A 20222-nucleotide genomic window follows, 5' to 3' on the forward strand; every position below is an offset into this window, starting at 1 on the left:
TGCCCTCATTTCTCAAATCAGTGTTCTTTATGGCCACAGGAGAGGGCAGGAGCAGAGAGGCCAGGCAACTTGTCAGAAGTCTCTCCTGACACTGCTTCTGCCACCGCTTACACCAGCACATCGTATCTCCAGGAAGATTATAGGAGGCACTGCCCAAGAGACATCACACCGGATAAGCTATGGGGAAACATCAGAATACCAGAGCTGTACAGGAAAAGGATATAGTCAATAATGATAGATTCCTGCAGTGACACAAGATGAGCAACAAACTCCTACCTCACTGACAAGTTGGGACTATCTCTATCACCTACCCCTAAAATTTTATTCTGGGGCCAATCAGGGGCAGCAGCAACATACCAACTGGGATAATGTAGGCACCTCCTATTGACCAGGGTAGATGACACCAAATATTCCTGGCCAAAACACACCCTGTGCTCCTGGACTGGGCAGTGGAAACTTAAGAAACTAGTGACACTGCATTTGCCACCTCTGCCAGAAAACAGCACCATTCAGGGAGCTGAACTGGACAATCCTTTGCAACCTGCCCCTGCGAGGAGGGTTCTGCAGCTGTAAGTATAGGGGTCTTTGCAGAGAGACCCCTGAGCACCAAAGAGCCCCACAGCTCTACCAGAGCTTTGTAAAAGGCTTTAAATTATGGAAGAGGCTTCCCTAGAGGATAGCAGGGTTAGACCCCAACAGCTGCTTGCAAGCTGTGCAGCAAGCACAGGGTTTTGCACTCCTGTCTGGGACCCAGAGTGAGGACAGTGTTTGTAACTACAGAGACTGATTCTGGAGCAAAGATGCCCTTATCTCAGCAGTTCAGTAAATATCACAGTTATCCACATTATTAAAGTGACACACTTTACATATCAATGCCCATAGCTGCAGCACTCCTTCATCGCAAAGCCACATATGCAGATGAACTACCTTACCCATTTATCTGAGTCTGTTTTCTTCTGCATCACGTCTGCTGGGTGCCATCTTGGATTAAAGGAAGGTCAGTAACCCTTTTTCCAAGCTAAGTACTAGCATGGAGACTCGCACTGATGAAGTGCCAGGGTGGATAACACAAGTTTTCAGTTGCGAGTTTTATGCGGAGGAGACAGCTGTCTCTGTACAACAAAAAGAGTTTCCTGAAAGACAAAAACATCAATTTTGATGTAAACAAGACCCAAAAGAACACACTTTTGCTGATCTTTTTTAACAAAAAACTTTCAGAACTTTTAAAGTTCAGTATAGACATGACCAAAATGTAATATCAGCCTCCTTCCTCAGTTTTGCAAAACAACCTTACATCGAGTCTCACAGCAATACTCTGTCCAAATCCAGTATCAGTCTCCACTAGCTAAACTTTTCTTGCTTTAAACCAGTAGAAGTGAGCATCTTCTACAAGGGTATTCAGATCATTGTTGCCATTCTGCTGATAAGGATGGTGAGGCACAAATAGGTCCTTCAGTAAGGTATTTATTATTTTGGCAGGGAAAAGAAAGAAAAACCATTTATCTATAAAGCTGTTTCTCAAAGGCATATTACAATAAAGGTAATTTCTCTGTTGAAACAGTGCTGGCGTCTTAGACTATTCTTGCATTTTTCTAAGGTGATCATTCACTGTAGATATGGAAATGATCATTCTGACCCAAGGAGAAAAGGAACATTTGCTGAAAAGCATTTATACATATAGCACCTGTGATACTGTGCGTGGGAGTTTGTGCTGTGGCTGCTGGCTGCAGAGCCCATGTTTACACAGTTGTACAGGTCACTCTGCTGGAGGTCAGATATACTGTCTGTCTCCACTGATGACCTGCTGCACAGCAAGACCTTTCTAGAAGGATCCCACCATAGACTTCAGTGAGGACCTTGTGGTGCCAAGGCAGCCTGAGTTAAGGGAAGTGGTCAATCTCTTGAAAGAAAAATAAGCAACACTCTCATACATCGGTACGTGGGATATATAAGCACCACACAATGTAGCATCACCTAAGCTGTCTGGGATTGCATTCCCAGTAAGGCAGTGCATCTGCAAGATGCCACACAGCACCACGCAAGAGCAAACACGTGGTGAGCAGCTCTGCAGCTGGATCAGCCTGGGCCAGCAGACATGGTAGCAAGAATGGCGTCGGTGCCATCCCCAAGCTGCAAATCACAACTGTAGTGTTCAGGGCTCGGGATGGAGTTCATCTGGCCTTTCCCAGGGACCCCTGTGTGCTCTGAGAAGATCCTCCTGTGTTTTGACTTTGCAAATGGTTCATTATTAATAGCAGAGCGCATTATTATCAGCTGTAGCCAATTTTATCACCAGGACAAGTTCCGTCTCTCTCAGCTCTCAGCATTGCAAGACCTGACTTCAGGCCTCCTGGCTCCTTTCTGCTTCTCCCCTCCAGCAACTCCTGCTGCCATCAGCCACCATTGCCCAACATCTCCCAGCAGCAAGGGAGCGGGATCTGAGCCCTGCCAGCCATCTGCTCTCGCTGTGCTGCTGTCTGTGCCTATCGCTCAGCCGGGAGATATCCATTCACCACCACAGCTTGTCCCAGCCCTGGCTCCCAGCCTGGCCCTGGGCAGCGGCCGGGTGCTGGAGGGGTGGCAGAGGGCCCCGCACACGGGGGCCAGGAGAAGTCACAGGCACCAGAAGGAATAAGGAGCAAGCTGTGGATGTGACTCTTGTGGCTAACTGCTCCTCTCCAAAGGATTTCTTTCCATCTTCAAAAGCTTGGTGCCTGGCTTTACTCTGCAGTTGGGAGTTTGCAGATGCTGTCATTCAACCTGAGCAGGCAGACATTGGTTCCTGAGCCAATTTGGGCTCTCCCCTGCCTCCTGAACCCTCCCCAGGCTTTACTCTACATCTACGGCGTGAAGGTATGGTGAGAACCCTGTAAAGGTAATACTCAGATTGCTGCTCAATTTTGCATGAAGACTTTGTTATTCATACAGGAGATCCCAAATGTGGGCAGGACTCCTGATCCAGGGAAGCATTAAAGGTGCTAAGGGACTTGCAAAGACCAGGAAATACTCCTTCTTATTTCTGGTTTTCAGAGATTTTGTGCAATTTCCTATTGTCACAGGAATAGGTGATGAGGGTGTGGGATATCTCTAATATAATTTGTTCTTACTAAGTTTACACAAATCCAGGTTTTGTGAACAGAACCTCACACACTTCTAACCGAGAAGCAGCTTTGCTTTTTGGCTTCATGTAAATAAAGGCAGGATATTGACTGTGTTGCTTCACTTGGTCTAGTCTTCCACATTTTCTACCACAGCTATGCAAGATACGCATTTTAACCAGAACTCAAGAATTAATTTTTGTGCTAGATGCCTGGAAATGTTGGTTAGACTGAGCAAGCATCACTTCTTTAAATTTCAGTCTCTCTTCTGATACCGTATTTTAAATTAGCTGACCTGGAAAGTGCTAACAGATCTCCCCCATCAACTCTTTTTTGAGGTAATGCTTTGAACATGTGGATGAAACTTATATATGCATCTAAAAACCTGTCTAAGGGGAAGCATATCATGGAATTGAAGCCTTATTAAATAACCTTGTTACCGAGTACCTAAGTAAAATCCTTCAGAGAGTGCTTCTTGCCTGTGCCTCGCTCCCCTTCAGCGTCAAGAGCATGTTACTGCTGCAAGGTGGACGTTTGGTCCCTTGGATAATTGTGGACCCGCTTGCTCTCCATTTCCTTGTGCCTCCCATGATCAGAAGCAGCAGGGTGCCTTGTGACCATTAGCAAGTGAGACACACCATGTTTTAGGAATGTTAGGGGGAAAAGTCTGAATAAAGTTTATTTCTTTATTTGCTGCTTAAATCCATAGGTTTCTGTATTATTGCATAGTACTGCGAGAAAACCAGCAACAGTACATTCAAAGTGTGAAGCATAGTTTCCAGGATTTACAGCTGTGTAATTCCCATGGGATTTATTCCAATTGGTTAGCACTGGGTGCATGCTGGTGACCTGAACGACATTGTAGCATGCGGCTTTCTGCCCAGACACTCGCAGGATTTTCTCACCTCCTAACAGGGGATTAAACAAACCTACAGCGAGCACAACCGCAAATTCAGAAGGTAAGAGCGTGTGCGTGTGTGTGAATGCACCAAGAAGAGGGAAAATGTGCACAAATAAGGCAGAGGGAGAGATGGGGGCTGGGAGCACATGAAAGCTTTCAGATCCTCAGCCAGTTGGGATTCCTTCAGTGTTGAAAGGCTAGCATTTATCGGCATTACCTTATCTTTCACAGTCTTCCAGTAAGAAGAGAACATTGTAAATTGTTTGACCAATTTTACACAAGTTAGCAAGTTTTTAGTTTATCTGGGGCAAGGAGAGGTTGTCTAGAGCTGATCACTTAGCAGAGGTGCAAGGAGTGAAAGCATCAGAGGAACTCATTGCTGGTGCTCAGCTTAGCCAGAGCTGGAGGAGAGGTCAGGTCTGCTGGCGTCCCCATTCTGGAGCCTCACTCTTCATGTCACTCTGTATTGACTGTCAGTGCTAAAAAAAAATATTATAAAGCAGAGCAAAGTAGGCAGGACGCCGTTCCAGGGCTACTTCTCATCGCAGTGCTAAAAGAGGGCTGAGCAGATAGCGCAGGTATCCTGGCAAATATGACACAATTCATGGGAGCAAAGCAGAGCAGCAGCCTGGTGAGGAGATAAACACACCGCTGGCAAGGTTTGCTTCCCAAGCACTTCAACATGGTCTGCTGCGCCGAAGAGGAGTGGAATTTTCCAACTGATTAGTCAGGCTGCATGTGCCATGCTCCTGGCTCCCCACCGTGGCTGCTTGCGGATGCCCGTTTAGCTGCAGGCTATGAACTGTGAGATTTCTCAGGGGCTTCTCCTAGGTCAGGAACAATCACTGGAAAAGTAGATCAGAGAGCTCACAGAGGAGGTGGCCTGATAAGCTGGGAACGTGCCTTCCCTTTGGCTCAGTTTCTGTAATGAGCTGTGAGACAGTTTGCGTTGCCTCTGTTGACAGCGTGCAGCCAGCACCACTCCAAGCTTCTCTGTGCAAGGACTTGGGCCCTGCGTGCCTGCCTGAGCTCAGCCTGTCACCCACAGGCATGTGGGGCCGCCGCTTCACCCGTCTGCTTTATGATCCATGATAGGGGATGGGGAGAAAAGTCCCTGAGTTAGAGGCAGAAGGGATCCCTTACATGGCTGTGCTGCGTGCTGGCAGGGGACAGCCAGCTCAGAGCACCCTCCACACGTACGTAGACCTTCTGAATCACAGCGCGGTACTGTGTGTGCACGCTGCCTGCGTGTGCCAGGGAGACCCAGGCATCAAATCCGTGCAGTCTCAGTGGGTGAAGGATGCCCGGCAGATCCTACTGTAGCACCAAATGGGGCAAAACTATCACTGAGACACCAGCTCTGGAGAACTGCTTGAAGGGAAGGCCATACTTGCCCCCGAAATGGTTCAAAGTGATCAAAGATGTAACAGGAGGGGAAAAGCTTATGAAGCTCAACCTAGTCAACTGTTAACCTGAAAGATGGTTTATTGACTTAAGACTTCATTAATGTATTTACACCTATAAAAGAGTGATCTGGCAGAGATCTTGCTGACTGGACAAGATCCAAAGATAGGCAGATAGCTAAATACAACTTTGATATAAGATACCACTCTCTGACTACAAAGGCAGATAGGCAAAGAGATGCATTTAATATCACCTGCAGTCCTTAAGAGGAGATTCTGTATCTTTCTGATACAGCTTCCAGGAGATGCTCCACAGTGGGGAAGATGAGAATATTCCTGCTGGATCTGGGAACCTTTGAGTTCTCCACCTGGGGGTCTTACGGCAAGGCTCTATCCCAAGGTGAACAGATGTTTTGTCAAATGAGGAGCCTAAGAAACATGACAGAAGGGTGTCATAAAAAGAGTGAAATAAAGTCTCTCAAGAAGAGAGAGGTAGAGTGTGCTTTTCCTAGAGAGAACTTGAGAGAATGAAAGACAAAGTTCATCAGGAGTGGCTGAAAGCAGCTGGTTTTAGAGGATTCTGCAATTCAGTGAAGGAAAGCCAAGGGTGTAGATTTCCTCTAGAGCTCTGCTTTCTCTGAAGTCCTGTAGTTTTGAATTCTTCTCCTTCCAGAAAGCCACTGAATAACTGGATAGACTCTCAATGGAAAGCAAATTGCAAAGTCAGACCCCAGAAGTCAACACAGCACTTGGGTCTGTAGTCTTAAGATCTCACTTGGGAGGAGGAACCACATGAATCTACACTGAGGAAAGCGATGATTTGAGGGGGCATCTGGAAGAAACTCAGAGGTGCTGCTGTCCCAGTGACTGCTGCAGGGTCATCCACCTTGACTAAGCTTTTCATATGCCAGATCTCATTAGCATTTTAGCCTCTAAGACTGTGTCTGCAGGTGCTGTATGCACGAGTGTTTGCATATCCACATTGATTAAGCTACAGCCTCTTGGTGTGTCAATGACAGTATTACCATTAACATTAGTAAGTTCATTTCAGCTCCTCTACAGCAGCAGCTGACTGCTTCTTCCTAATTATCATGCATAATTTCCAGGGTCAGGTAGACCCAGGCTTATATAATTTGCCTGGAATTGTGGTGAATTCATCACCACCAGAAGAGAGTAATGCAGGTTCAGAATTTTTTCTAAATAGTATATTCTACTTAAAAGAAAATTAATTAACACAGGGCTATTCCTGTCCTGAAAAAGGAGGTCAGACTAGATGATCACAATTGGTCCCTTTTGTCCTTGTAATACATATACACACATACAGTGTTGGGAGCGTTGGAGAAGAGCACAACGCTAATGGTAATACCAGGCAGAGAATGCCAAAGAAAATGGGCCAAGTTAAATTTGGACAAATATATCATCAGAGCAGCAGAAGTAAAGCATTTCCATCCTGTTTTCCCAGCTCAGAGAAGGCAGACTTAGCCCACAGCAGTATCAGAGCAAGCTAATTGAAGCAACAGTAGGGCTTTTCGACTTTCTCCAGTTTGTACAACTCACTAATACAGGATGCCCAAAAGAAAGTCTCATGCTGGTGTTAGAAATCCATGCAAGCCATTCCCCTGAAGTAATTAATTGCCAGTTCAGACATTTCAGGTTAATAATATGAAGCAGAGTGTACATGAAGGTGCTGTATCGCAGTGTCTCATGAGCCAAAACAAACCACACTCATAACAAATAATAATTGTGTCCACTAGTGTTTAGAGAACTGCTGCTGCTGCCAAGAAATATTGTTTAATATTTTTGTATTGCTTAACATAAAAATGGCAGTCAAACAATATGGTATAACCTCCATGCAGCTCTGCAGCTTCCTCTCAACACAGCTGCTCTTTCAGTTTTGGCCTTCCTGCTACCACGGCTGTCCTATGGGATGCCATTACCCTGCACTGAAGACTAAATTTCCCCCTCCATGGCTTCCCAGGGACCTGCTAACATCACTCAAGCCAGAGACTGTTCCACAGTGATTGCTTCCAACCTAATAACGTGTGTTTCCTGAGAGCCCAACTCTTATTCTGAAATTTGGTGGGATTCCCTTCTCCCCAACCATTCTTGGTTGCCCCATCATCACTCAGCTGTGGTGGCAGGGAGGCTGGGGAGCTGGGGAAGAACAGCAGGAAAGAGCTGCTGTGGAGGGAACAGAGCAGAGAAAGAGCAAAATGAGAAAAACTCGGTAAAGGTGAATATCCCAGGCTCACTAGAGGTAAGCCTGGGGGCAGCATGGCAATGTTTGAGGGACAGTGTGCTAGCAAAATGCTTCAGTCTGCCGTCTCAGTGGAGGCAGGGGATGGAGATCCATGTGGCAGCAAAGATGCAAGGGTTATTGATGTGTTAGAAACCATGGAAGCGCCTGAGAACGGTCACATAGGAATTAGGGCTTCTCCCAGCAAAAAGGTGGCGGGATCAATAGACCAACTGAAGTGCATCTACACCAGTGCACACAGTGTGGGCAACAAACAGGAGGAGCTGGAAGCCACTGTGCAGCAGGAAAATGATGATATAGTTGCCATCATGGAAACACGGTGGGATGACTTGCATAACTGGAGTGCTGCAATGGATGGTTTTAAACTTTTCAGAAGGGATAGGCAAGGATGGAGAGGCGGTGGGGTAGCCCTGTATGTTAGGGAGTGTTTTGATTGTCTAGAGCTTAATGATGATGGTGATGATATGGTGAGTGTTTACGGGTAAGAATCAGGGGACGGCAGGTATCATAGTGGGAGTCTGTTATAGACCACCCAACCAGGATGAAGAGACAGATAAAACATTCTTTAAGCGGCTGGGAGAAGTCTCAGGATCGCTAGCCCTTGTTCTCGGGGGGGACTTCAACTTACTGGATGTCTGCTGGAAATACAATACAGCACAGAAGAAACAGTCTAGGAGGTTTCTGGAGTGTGTGGAAGATGACTTCCTGACACAGCTGGTGAGTGAGCCAACTAGGGAAGGTGCCCCACTGGACCTGTTGTTTGTGAACAGAGAAGGACTTGTGGGTGATGGGATAGTTGGAGGCCATCTTGGGCATAGTGATCAGGAAATGGTAGAGTTTTCGATTCTCTGAGAAGTAAGGAGTGGGGTCAGCAGAACTGCCACCCTGGACTTCTGGAGGACAGACTTTGGCCTGTTGAGGGGCTTGGTTGACAGAGTCCCTTGGGAGGCAGTCCTGAAGGGCAAGGGAGTCCAGGAAGGCTGGACATTCTTCAAGAAGAAAATCTTAAAGGCACAGGAGCAGGCCATCCCCATGTGCCGAAAGACGAGCCAGCAGGGAAGACCAGCCTGGCTGAACAGAGAGCTTTGGCTGGAACTCAGGAAAAAAAGGAGTTTATGACCTTTGGAAGAAGGGGCAAACAGCTCAGGAGGACTGCAAGGATGTCATGAGGTTATGCAGGGGGAAAATTAGACGTGCCAAAGCCCAACTAGAACTTAATCTGGCTACTGCTGTAAAAGGCAATAAAAAATATTTCTATAAATACATTAGCAACAAAAGGAGGGCTAAGGAGAATCTCCATCCTTTATTGGATGCAGTGGAAACATAGTGACAAAGGATGAGGAAAAGGCTGAGGTACTTAATGCCTTCTTTGCCTCAGTCTTTAATAGTAAGACCAGTTGTTCTACAGGTACACAGCCCCTGGAGCTGGAAGACAGGGACGGGGAGTAGAATAAAACCACCACAATCCAAGGGGAAATGGTTAGCAACCTGCTACACCACTTAGACGCACACAAGTCCATGGGGCTGGATGGGATTCACCCAAGTGTACTGAGGGAGCTGATGGAAGTGCTCACCAAGACACTTTCAATCATTTATCAGCAGTCCTGGCTAACCAGGGAGGTCCCAGTTGACTGGAGGTTAGCAAATGGGATGCCCATCTACAAGAAGGGCTGGAAGGAGGATCCAGGGAACTACAGGCTTGTCAGTCTGACCTGGGTGCTGGAGAAGGTTATGGAGCAGATCATCCCGAGTGCCATCATGTGGCATGTACAGGACAACTAGGTGATCGGGCCCAATCAGCATGGGTTTATGAAACGGCGGGTCCTGCTTGACCAACCTGATCTCCTTCTATGACAGGGTGACCCACTTAGTGGATGAGGGAAAGGCTGTGGTTGCTGTCTACCTAGACTTTAGTAAAGCCTTTGACACCATGTCCCACAGCGTTCTCCTGGAGAAACTGGCTGCTCATGGCTTGGACGTGTGTATGCTTCACTGGGTAAAAAACTGGCTGGGTGGCTGGGCTCAAAGAGTTGTGGTGAACGGATTTAAATCCAGTTGGCAGCCAGTCACAAGTGGTGCTCCCCAGGGCTCAGTTTTGGGGCCAGTTCTCTTTAGTATCTTTATTAATGATCTGGACAAGAGGATTGAGTGCACTCTCAGCAAGTTCGCAGATGACACCAAGTTGGGCGGGAGGGTTGATCTGCTGGAGGGTAGGAAGGCTCTACAGAGGGATCTGGACAGGCTGGATCGATGGGCCGAGACCAATTGTATGAGGTTGTACAAGGCCAAGTGCCGGGTCCTGCACTTGGGTCACAACAACCCCATGCAGTGCCACAGGCTTGGGAAAGAGTGGCTGGAAAGCTGCCTGGCAGAAAAGAACCTGGGGGTGTTGGTCAACAGCCGGCTGAATATGAGCCAGCAGCGTGCCCAGGTGGCCAAGAAGGCCAACGGCATCCTGGCCTGTATCAGAAATAGTGTGGCCAGCAGGACTAGGGAAGTGTTCATCCCCCTGTACTGGGCACTAGTGAGGTCACACCTCGAGTCCTGTGTTCAGTTTTGGGCCCCTCGCTACAAGAAAGACATGGAGGTGCTGGAGCGTGTCCAGAGAAGGGCAACCGAGTTGGTGAGGGGCCTGGAGCACAAGTCTTATGAGGAGCGGCTGAGGGAGCTGGGGCTGTTTAGTCTGGAGAAAAGGAGGCTGAGGGGAGACCTTATTGCTCTCTACAACTACCTGAAAGGAGGGTGTAGCAAGGTGGAGGTCGGTCTCTTTTCCTTGGTAACAAGCGATAGGACAAGAGGAAACAGCCTCAAGTTGTGCCAGAGGAGGTTTAGACTGGACATTAGGAAAAATTTCTTTACTGAAAGGTTTATCAAGCATTGGAACAGGCTGCCCAGGGAAGTGGTTGAGTCACCATCCCTGGAGGTGTTTAAAAGATATAGATGTGGTGCTTAGGGACATGGTTTAGTGGGGGACTTGGCAGTGTTAGGTTAACAGTTGGACTTGATCTTAAAGGTCTTTCCCAGCCTAAACAATTCTATGATTCTATCCCCAGAAAAGATCCTGGACCATGGAAGAAAACACCTCAGATTTGAGCCTCACTATTTGAAAAGCATCACTCAGAAGGAATGGAGTGGGATCAAAGGCAGGAGATGAAGACATAAGAACAGATCACACTAATTTTACTCTATTATGGGCATTCAGATAACCTGCCAGTCTGAATTGCCTCTTGCTGGGCAGATAGTGGTTTTCAGAAATAAGGGTGTGGAGAAAGGGACAGGGAAAGGCTCAGTGATCATATCTACCCTGGCTTCTCCCTCCTCCCAGTGCAGCTGTGGCAAGGCACATCCATCTTGTGCCGTATTGAACACTACCCTTCTCCACAGCAGGAAATATTCTCATTGAATGAATTTGCATATGAGAGTTTCGGTAAGAAATAGTATTTTTGTAAGGGCAATCCCTGGGAGTGATGCCATCCCTCATTCTGGCAGGATGTGTTTCATAGTGCTTCAAATGGTGTGTGAAGATGGGCCCTGAGAAATGCTTCTATGTGCTGTGACTTCACTCCTGAGGTTGCAGTACGCATCTGTCCCCAGAGCAGCCAGAGTAATTGGGTACATCTGGAATTCAGCTGTCAAAACTTGTGAGTAAGTGACTGTGAGAGAACTGCCTAGTGCAAAAAGAAGCATCTCATAGTATGTCTAAAAGAGGTGGTCAACAGCTAAAATGCCAGTAGAGCATAGAAGCGACAGCTCTGGTACTTTGCTTTTGTGACTGATCTACTGCAGAAGCAGAAAGTGATTTTCTGTCCATCTCAACAAAGAACGCAAACTCCGTGCTAATATACAAACAGGCAGCTGATGGCTGTTAGCATCTGTGCTGAAACTCTACTGCGCACAGAAACTGCAACAGTGAACAGGGAGAATGCTGCAAAATCTGGGAGCATGAGAACTGGGGAAGCTGTTTGTGCTGTACAAAGCACAGCCAAGCACAGACTGCAGGAGGCAGAGCGGTGGTGGGAAGAAAGGGTAGACACAGTCTGCTCATGGGAAAAAAGAAGTGAAAAAGCAGTGCCACATTGCCATTAGAACTGTCTGTGCTGCACAAACCATGGAAGAAAGCTGCATTCCCAAGTCATGGGTGAAATATAAAATAGGGTAGAGTTAAATGTACAAATACAATAAGGCAAGCCAAAAAAAAAAGGTCTTTAGAAAGAATTTGTTTATGGCATAAAACCTAAATCAAGTCTCTTCCAAATACATTGGGCAGAAAAACTGCTAGGCAGTTTGTAGTGCCAGTAGAAAAGTATGGGGCTGGAAGGAAGTGTCAGAGGTGGATTAGGGCAGGGAAGAAAAGCTAAATAACTCCTCACACCTATTGTCATGCTGGGGGAATCCAGGTGAGTTTCCACCAGGGAGGTAGCAGGGGATTCATTCTCCAGTGGAAGTGTCAGTAAAATTTGTTAAACAGTTTGACAAAATGATGTTTTTAAGACTTCAGGCATCACCAGAGCAACCACCTTAGGCATCTGCAGTTCGCACTAGCTGGGCCTGTATAGTGATATACAGAGAATGGTACGAAACAAATCACACAAACTCCTGAAGCACAACTGCCCCCTAGAAATGTGCAGCACAAGTTCCCTGTGCAACTGGTAGAAGCAGGCAACATGAGCTGCGATTCAAAATAGCTGAAATATCTCAATCACATACACTCTTAGCAGAACCAAGGAGAAAATGAGGGCCCTTTTGAACAACGGAAACTTCAGGAGATTGTCTCATTCATCAGTTGAAATGATGCAGTCAAAAATTTAGGGTAATAATTTTTGTCATTGAATATACCATTTTTTAACTATCACTTTCTTTGTTTCATTTTCCCATCAGAAATTCTAGCCAAAATGTCCCGGTAGGTGCCATCAGTGAGAACTGCATCACATGCTCTTTCTCTTTTAGCCGTCCTGGTCCTGTTCTCCTTGGCCTTTGCTGTCCCTCCAGGCTGCATCAAGTATGATGCACCATAGCACCTCTGCTACAGGGGGACACTGCAGAGTATCATGAGAGTTGCAGTCTATCCAAGGAGGTAAAAAAATTATCATGAGAAGCACTCACATTAAGAAATATTACAGCTCAGGTAGGAGTAGATGTACATCAGTCTGATCCAAAACATTTATTTACATTTCTGAATTTCCCTGAACTTCATGTGTTACAAGAGTTGAAATTTTGACTTTTTATTCCAAAATAGGGCAAAAATAAATGTTGAAATATTGGCATTTCCCATAGGAAGGAAATTCCATTATTTGAGCAGCTCTATGAAACACAGAGGAGATTCATTTGCAGAAACTCTGCTAACTTGGAATGAAGGTCACAGCTGCATAATTGGACTCTGCTCCCTGGGCCAAGCCAGCAGTGCAGGATACAAAATTAGTCCCAACCCCCAAATTAAGGTTACTGTAACAAGGAGAACAAGACTACAGAATTGCAAAATCCAGGAAAGGAAGGGTTGAAGGATTGCTTAACATACAAGAAAATCACATCTTTCCCCACGACAATTAGCAACTGGGAATATCCCAGTAGCTTTCTGCACTCCAGCAGAAAACATCCATGTTCCTCTGACACGTCCAGGTAAGGATGGTTCACGTACATCCTCCCAGTCATCTGCACGTTCAGGTGACAGGGCTGCACACACTTATACCTGCGATTCATTACAGCATGCTCCTTAATGTGCTTTTTTTTTTCAGCAGTTCAGACAAATTGAGGCCTTTCAAAAGGCTAATGCAGTAAGTGCTTATTGGAAGACAGTGAAACCATGGGATGGTGGACACAGCCATCTGCTTGGGTTTTTCTAACCCAGCCCTGCAATGCCTCATCCGGGTTGTGTATAGCAAACTGAATTTGCCATAACTGCATGCTAACAGAGATTCACGTGTGGGTTTTTTCCTTATCATTACATTATAAATCAACCCTTAGCCCATCTTTAGGTGTTTTGCTTTTTAAAGATCCAATAGATAATCAATATCTTTCTTGAAAACAAAGAGATGATAAACAAGTAGTTGTTCTACTGGACCTGCAAACCTCTCTTTTAGACACACAAACACTTTGTAAAAATCTGTCTCAAGAGTCCTTTGCCCAGAACTTCACTTGTTTAGGACTGAGGTCTTTCCAAGTTGGGCAGAGATACAGACTGAGGGCATGTTTAAAGAGGGAGTGGGTGAAAAACTGCCCTGTCCCTATGTAACATTTGTAGCCTACTTGTGAGATTAGCATAAATAATTTTGAAAGGTGCTTTCTGGAGAGAATCACCGGGGAGCTAATTTGGGAAAGCTATTCCAGGCTGTTTACCAACAAGCCCTTCCTTTATCTTCAAACGGCTGTGCAAGGATAGCATCAGAAGACCTTTTATAAGGTGCCTAAGTGACATGAGGCGCAGTTGTCATGTCTTTTCTCATTGCCTCTCACAAGACTGACATTGTGAGTTTCCTTTTTACCCGTTGTTGATAACTTATGGTTATCACGTGGCCTCTGTGTGATGTGGATGATCAGGTGTGCCTGGCACTCGTAGAAAGAGGAGAGACCTGGGGGAGTTAGGTCACCCTGGGGTTTGTTCCCCAAGGACTGCTCCACCCTGGAAAGTCTCTGCCTGGGCATCAGGCATCTCCATCCTGATGGAGGATGGAGATGCAGAGCTCTTCACCTCCTCCATAGCTACAGACTGCTGCTCTGTGTCCTATTTAATAACTTGAAGGTGTCTGGAATTTGCCACGGGTGCGAGTCAAAATGAAGCATGTTAAAAGTTGCTGAAGGAGAAGGTTTAAGGCATTTGTCACTGTGAATTTATGGCTAAAAAAGGCCTAGGGGTATAAACCGGGGGATTATAAAACTGGGTAGGAATTAGTACAGATTCTAGAAGCCAAGCTGGACTTCAGGCATAGGAAGTGGAGAAGGACAATTATTTACTGGTAGCCGACCATTTGTCCCTGAGGTAGATTCAGGGAGAAATGTGCAGCGGTCGGTCGAGGGATGGCCAAGTGTGTGGCAGCTCTGCCCCTCTCTGGGTAGTGTCAGAAATGCACTTGTCCAGGAAAAGAGCTCTTTGCTGCAGGTCACCCAAACCTCCAGCAAACAGGTAAGAGTGAAGTCAGGTACCCTTCTGTAAGAAAAGCTGCTGGCTAAGCCACTGAGAGAAGCAAGGGCACAAGGAATCAGAGATGTCCTTTCTCTGGGACTGCCCCACCAGCAGCTGGTGTTGTGGACCCAGCAGAAGAGGCAAAGGAGATGAGCTGTGTACCGGGCTGCGCTGCCACGATCTGCCTCCTTTTCCCTCTGTGGCTGGACTGGCTCTCAGCCACGTTTCTGCAGGAGTATTTTGGATAAATGGTGCAGGCAGAGCGCTATAGTCTATTCCCTATAACCAGAGACATTAATTTTGGAATAAAATTATCTTCTTATGTAGCCCATTCCGATACGTGCTTTGCTGGAAAGGTGACTGAAACTTTGCAAGGTACAGGGCTTGGGTTTCCAGTCCCCAGCTGACACTTGCATGACGGAGACCTCACTGAACTTGTACAGCCTTCAATAGGAAGATTAGTGACATTTCTTCCCTTTACATGTGAGCAACCGAGTCGCGTGAAGACCAAGCAATTTGTCTGTTGCAGACAGTGTGTCCTTGTTTCCTGATGCGGTAATGGCCTGTGTCCATGCTGATTTGGCAGATGGAGCAAGTTAAAACAAGGGAGAATGACAGAGATAGTCAAGACCCCAGGCTCCAAATGGCCCATCCAGCAAAATCCCATCTAATCACCGTCCTGATTTACGGTTGGACTCAATGGTCCTAAAGGTCTTTTCCAACCTAAATGATGCTATGATTCTATGATTAATGTCTGCAAAAAGCCAGCTGGTGTTGGGAGCTGGTCTCTGTAACCTGGGCTGAAGAGGTCTAGCTCTCCTCTTCCCACAGAGTCTGATGGGGACACAGGGCTTGGGGGGATTTCAGTTCCACAACTCTCTGTCAGATTAACCTGACACTTTGGCTTTGACCCACCCCTTGCTGGATGAGCTCAAACTCCATGGCAAGTTCTAGCTGCAGACACAATGCATCGCTGTTGGTATGCTGAAGCTGGAGCATGCAGCAAAGCCCCTGTGCTGGTGAAACCTGAATTAAGGAGAAGGCTACTGTCAGGAAACAACCATTATGTCCCCTGTGAATCATGCAGAAACAGAGGTGCTGTTGTAACCTTGGTGCTGGGGCTTGGTTTTTGGACATAATTTTTCACTCTGCCCCATTCAGAGGCCAGCGTGGGCTGTGTGGTGCTCACACCTGCAACCTGACTTGTGTTTTTAGCGTAGTGCGTTAATGGGAATTTTGAAATGCAGGACTTCTATCAAAGAAACTGCAGCAGGAATCAATATTTAAAAGACCAGTGAGTAAAGACAGTGGAAGTTTTGCCTGCTTCCTTGCAAGCAGAGTCTGGCTCCCTGACAGACTGTATTGCTAACGTATTTCCTTTGCACACTCAATGAAATGATTCCTCCTTGTGACTTGCCTAATACACCAATGGGAAATTACAGTGATTCAGCTGAGGCACAGACACATGTCCATCCCCTCGGGCTGATCTGGACAAACCATAGGGGTATGTCTGGATCTCTGAGGTCCTGCTTACACAGAGTGGACTGGTGAAGGACCTGCCCGTTCAGGGTATCCAGCTGTTGCTGCTGGATGGATTTCTGCACGCAGCCACCCTCATGGAAGGAACAGACTGAGGGACAGGAGTGGGATGGGGATGAGATCTGGTTCTCATTTAACAGCTTGCCCTGCTCTCTGTTACGGCTAACTCTCTTTGCAGCTTATGTGAGGAGGCAGAAGAGAGTGCAAAAACACTGGTAGTGTTAAATCCAGTATGGGCTGTATGCAACATCATGGTGACAGGTGCTTTCTGTCCTCTCGTCTCCTGCAATCATCGAAGATTTTTTCAGTCTCCTCCTACATGCCACTCCCCCACCCCCTACTGCCATGTATCCTGAGCATATTACAGTCTTCCTTTCCTCTCTCAGGAGGTACTGCTCAGAGCTCTCTGCTAATGCTGTACCTTTCTAAGGAGAAAATCCTGCATCCTGCCTTTGAGCTTAAAGAATTAAAGAACGAAACAACTCAGAATAATCCCCCAAGGCGAAAAAGACCCGCTGCCCTTCCTGCTTGACAACCGGCACTCGTTCCAGGTGAGTGGTTTTGTCAGCAAATCTGAATGCATGAATAAGAGCAGTGCCAGGTCCAGGGGCTGAAGCAGGACAGGAGGATGGCAGGAGATTTCCCTGAGCATATGCATGAGAGAGCAACAGGGATAGCTCTCACCCTGCTTTAGGAGAGGGGACTGCCCAGAGGGGAGTGCTTTAAAAGTGGGTCTGTGTGTTCTGGGCTGGGGTGAAATGCCTGGTGGACAGCTAGAGAGAGACAACCTTACCAGAGGACCTTAGCACGAGTAGGGAGCAATGGGGAGAGCAGCACTTGTCCTCCGAGCATCGGACTTAGGCCCCAAACCAGCTGACCAGCTGGTGATCACTTTGTCACTCTAGAGCTTAGCTGGGCTTGAAATTCCTGCCTGTTGCAGATTCCTCTCCCCTTAGCTGGTGCTCTCTTATAGAGATGGGTCAGCGGCTGGCCCCTGGGCAGATCCGTTCTCCTCCTGGGTCCATTGTCGTGGTAGCAGTTGGCTGGGAGGGGGCTGGCTGCCAGGTAGCGAGTGGAAAATGGAGATGCCCTAGCACTTCGCTGAGTAGAAAGCCCTGCCAGGGGCTGCTATAGCAACACGAAGATGGCTGAGTTCACCCCAGTTGGGCTTGTGAATGGAAATTTTCAGCATAGGCGCTTTGGCTGCCTTGCTTTCAGCTTGTACTGCCCTTCCCAAGGGCAAGCAATGGGCCAGGCTGCAAAGGATCCAACAGCTTGAGGGCTGAGGATGCCTCCAGGCAAGGGGTCTGTGAGGTCTCTCTGTCCTGGTCCTCAGGACTGAAAAACCCCAGCTAATAGCACAGTGGCTGGATTCAATGCTCCTGACCACAGACACTGAGCTACTGATGGGGGAAAGTGAGGCGGCAGTGGAGACATCCACTCGTCCTTTGCCATCCTTGCAAAGATGGTCCTTGCAAAGCACCTGGTTTACTCACCTGGTGGTGGAGGGGCTGGAGCTTCCTACTCTGAAGTGCCAACGATCTGCCCAAAAGCAAATAGGTCTTTATAGCTGCTAACTGCAATTGTCAGGCCACTGAGCAGAGTCCGGAGGGCGAAGCATGTCCCTGCCTGCCTTCCCCTGAACAGCCTGGCACATCCCTTCCTCGCAAGCAGTGAGCCTTCCCTCCCTCCACGCAAGGATGGGCTATTTAACTTCTGCCCTCTCACTAGGTGACCCAGCACCAGAAGCTGTCCACCATGGAAAGACTAGTACAATTTTCTCAGTGACCCCATGCCTTGCTCCTCTGTATCTGCCTAGCTTGTGCAAAGCTCTTCCCAACCCCTCTCCTCCTGCAGAGATTCCTCCTTTTTCTCCCCCTTAGGGTGATTCCCTGCTGCTACCTGTGAAGACTTCCCTCCTTGAAAATCCTGCTGGTTTTGATATTGAACATAATAGCAGAGTTTCCTTGGAGACAAGAGAAGCAGTGGGCTCAAAAGTGCTGAATATTTCACAGTCTCTGCCTGGCTTTCAGCAACAAAAAAACCCCAAGAGAGTTGCATTAGTAGAGGGAAGAGGGAGCCTGGGGTAACCGTTGTTGAGGGGGGGGATGCCTGACTCTGACACGCTTTTCCAGTGTCATCCCTTTAGCAGCAAGGCTTATCTGAGTGCCACACTCTGTGCCCATGGCAGTGGTGTGACAGTACATGCTGTACTAAACATCACTGCTTTGGGATTTTATTGCCACTTTTCCCCCAGTCCCTGGAGGCTGGTAAACCTGGGAGAGACTTTGCGGTGGGCATTTCTAATTTGGCTAACTTCTGTTAGTCCCAGGAGTAAAACTGACTAATTAGATTAACCCCTTGTGTGTTCTTCTATGCAGATATCAGCAATAGTGGGACAATGATGTAAAGCACCAGCATTTCAATCACTGTCTCATCCATTTGTTCTGAGTAGTGACAGCTGGATTTGTCCCAGCCAAGGGCCTGAACCCTCTGGAGACTGGAGCTCTCCTCTGCTGTGTTGGCCACACAGTTTTTTGCCTTCCTTAGGGTTATGTGATAATCGGCTGATATCTCTTGGACACGATAACAATCAGAAAGCCATGCAAGTGCACTATATGTAGGCAGAGGGAGCAGCGCGTGAGCCGACTGCTGATGCTCTGCCTCATGAGACAACAAAATGCAGGGCAAGAAGGCAGATTAAGTCTTCACTTGAACTTTTTATTTACTTTTTCCAACCCCGCACACCATGGCAAAAGTGCCCTATAATGCCGTACCCTGCCAATGGGCAGGACCTTCCTTGTTCCAGTGGAGTATGTCACCGTGGAACCACTTGACCAATAGCTCCCCCTCTGCTGAGACACCCCTGGGGTCCTCATGATCTGTCCGACAGCCACAAACGGCACTTGGCCATTTCTATGAAGTAGCATTTTCTTGTTTATCTTTCAGTGTGGTGCAAGAGTGCTGTGCAGGGATTAGGGGGTGAGAGAAGAGTGGGGAACCAGACTGTGGCCATGTACTAATTATACATGTAAATCAGCTCCAGGACACTGCCAGGGACAGGGTGTGTCAGTGCTGTCTGAAAAGTCCTGTAAAGCCTTGTCTCACAGGACATCAGCAGAAGGTGGAGGGATCACAGCATGGCTGAGGTTGGCAGGGACCTCTGGAGATCACCTAGTCCAACCCCTCCTGCTCAAAGAGTCAACCACAGCTGGTTGCTCAGGACCACGTCCAGTCAGCTTTTGAATATCTCCAAGGAGGGAGACCCCACAACATCTCTGGGCAACCTGCTCCAGTGTTCAGTCTGCCTGACAGTTAAAAAGCCTTTCCTTATGCTTCAGAAGAATTTCCTGCTACTTCAATTCGTGTCCACCACCTCTCATCTGGTCACTGGGCAGCACTGAGAAGGGTCTGGCACTGTCTTCTTTACACCCTCCCTTCAGGTATACATTGATAAGATCCCGCTGAGCCTTCTCTCTTCCAGGCTGAACAGTCCCAGCTCTCTCAGCCTCTCCTTGTCTGACAGATGCTCCAGTCCCCTCATCATCTTCATGGCCCTTCCTTGGACTTTCCAGCATGTCCATGTCTCTTGTACTGAGGAGCCCAGACCTGGACACAGCACACCAGGTGTGCCCTTACCAGTGCTGAGCAGAGGGGAAGGATCACCTCCTCTGACCTGCTGGCCACAAACAGAGCAGTTTCTGGACCCTGCTGCTGGTCCCACCTGGGACCTCCAGAGAGCTCTGGGGTCCCAGGGGTGATGTACTGGATGGAGGCCCTAAGAAAAGGCTGCACTGTTGTTAGTGGTTTGCAAGCATTTAGTTTCATCTGGACCATGTAAAGTAGTCAAATGCATTTCCTTTCCACCAAGCACAGCCTAACCCTGACTGTTGCCTGAACAAAACCA

The 20222-nt window shown here is 47.5% G+C and overlaps 1 protein-coding gene across 7 annotated transcripts in view; it reads left to right on the plus strand.

Moving 5' to 3' along the window:
- The first annotated feature begins 2570 nt into the window (after nucleotides 1–2570).
- LOC142035799 (excitatory amino acid transporter 4-like) overlaps nucleotides 2571–20222 on the plus strand; it is a 39614-nt gene continuing 21962 nt past the window's right edge. For 3 of the 7 annotated variants that reach the window (XM_075038324.1, XM_075038315.1, XM_075038316.1), the window contains exons 1-3: nucleotides 2571–2853; nucleotides 3808–4057; nucleotides 16702–16866. The gene's annotated coding sequence lies outside the window, so the exon portion shown is untranslated. Of the gene's footprint in view, nucleotides 2854–3807; nucleotides 4072–5697; nucleotides 5818–16701; nucleotides 16867–20222 lie in introns of all 7 variants that reach the window. The other 4 variants (XM_075038317.1, XM_075038318.1, XM_075038323.1 and 1 more) reach the window with 4 other exon arrangements.

The sequence above is a fragment of the Buteo buteo genome, chromosome 10 (genome assembly GCF_964188355.1).
Source record: "Buteo buteo chromosome 10, bButBut1.hap1.1, whole genome shotgun sequence".
In the NCBI taxonomy this organism is placed as follows: Eukaryota; Metazoa; Chordata; class Aves; order Accipitriformes; family Accipitridae; genus Buteo; species Buteo buteo.